Raw genomic sequence first — 1580 nt, 5'->3', positions numbered from 1 at the left:
GCTGACTATGCCAAGGTTAATATGCTAATTCAGTGTGAATCTTACGAGGTACCTGTAATATTAAGCCCGCCGCTCTGACATCGACAACGATTGTGTAACGCTCTAGCCTGCCGGGAATACGTGGTGGAGGTTATGTTTCCTCGGCGGGAGTTGGGGGGCGGCAGCCCCCCTCCCAGGGGGGTCGCAGGGAAATGGAAAATTATGTGAATAACCATGGTTATTTTCACAGTGCGTTATATTATTAGTGATATTTAACCCCGCATTTTCCCTGGAACCTTTCATGCCCTCCCCTGCTATCGGGGCCAAGTTTGTCGCTAACGGGAGGTTTCCGCGCAATTAAAACTATATATTTGGAATGTGGAGAGTGAGAGGAATCCAACGATACCCAAATTGTTGATATCGGTTATACGGACGTAATATAGAAAATTACCGTGTTATTTAACCCCGCATTTTCCCTGGAACCTTTCATGCCCTCCCCTGCTATCTGGGCCAAGTTTGTCGTTAACAGGGGGGGGGGTTCCGCGCAATAAAAACTATATATTTGCAATGTGGACAGTGAGAGGAATCCAACGATACCAAAATCGTCAATATCAGAGAGGCGAAGGTAATATAGAAAATTACCCTTATTATCTATGCATAATTGTTTTTAACCCCAACAAGTATTACACTCAAAATCTTGTGTTTCCCTTGGGCTTTTTTAGTTATGATCTTTTTTATATTAATTCATTTGCTTTGATCACCGCATCCAACAATCATCTTCAAAAGCCATAAACCTAGAGATCGGGAGTATTATCAATGAAATTTCGCGACAACTAGACTTTCAGGCACCCTCAGACATGGATTTGTAAACCGAAAACTACAATGACTTTCGATGCGAACGAAAATGACTGATACTTGATAGCCTCCTTTCCCAAGTTATTATCTTTCTCTTCTTCGATCTTCCTTTGATTCTTTCTTCTCCACTTGCTTGTCAGTGCCCAAAAGGTGCCACTCTTACCTTGATGCCCACTCTGGTGACAAAGGGTGTCAGGCGAACATGGGCTCAAACTGCAAAATACGTGAAGTACATTGTCAACATTTGCTTCTCCAGCCGACCATGTCTGTCGTCTGCAGCCGAGGGATACGGGCATAAGCAGGTATACCCGGAAGGGATACGAGCCTAAGCAGGTGCACACGGGAGGGTTACGGGCCTAAGCAAGTACACACGGGAGGGATACGGGTCTAAGAGTGGTTAAAATTGGAAGGATAAGGCCCTACAAAGACGCACATGAGAGTAATATAGCTTAAGCAGGTACATATAGGAAAGTTCTGGTTTCACATGGGTACTATATACATATTTGCTGTAGGGCCTTCGCACACATACATAGGAAAATACAGGTTTCAATAGGTATAACATGAAGGGATACATGTAAACATATGCATTCAGGTGGGATAAAGACACACATGGGACGAATACGTGTAAGCCGGTACTCACAAGAGGGGTACAGATATAAACAGGGAAACACGGTAGGAATACGGGTCTCAACAGGGAGGGATACGGTCCTACGAACTAAAATACGGGAAGGGATACGGGCCTAATC

General features: G+C 44.4%; 1 protein-coding gene across 1 annotated transcript in view; it reads right to left on the bottom strand.

The window, feature by feature from the left end:
- LOC113819574 (dol-P-Man:Man(7)GlcNAc(2)-PP-Dol alpha-1,6-mannosyltransferase) overlaps positions 1 to 1177 on the bottom strand; it is a gene marked incomplete at its 3' end in the record, with an annotated part of 49947 nt that extends 48770 nt beyond the window's left edge. The window contains 1 exon segment of the mRNA XM_070127990.1: positions 998 to 1177.
- Positions 1178 to 1580: the final 403 nt, after the last annotated feature.

The sequence above is a fragment of the Penaeus vannamei genome, chromosome 12 (assembly GCF_042767895.1).
Source record: "Penaeus vannamei isolate JL-2024 chromosome 12, ASM4276789v1, whole genome shotgun sequence".
Lineage (NCBI taxonomy): Eukaryota > Metazoa > Arthropoda > Malacostraca > Decapoda > Penaeidae > Penaeus > Penaeus vannamei.
Note: the sequence above shows the minus strand (reverse complement) of the source record. Positions and strands in the feature narration are given on the sequence as shown.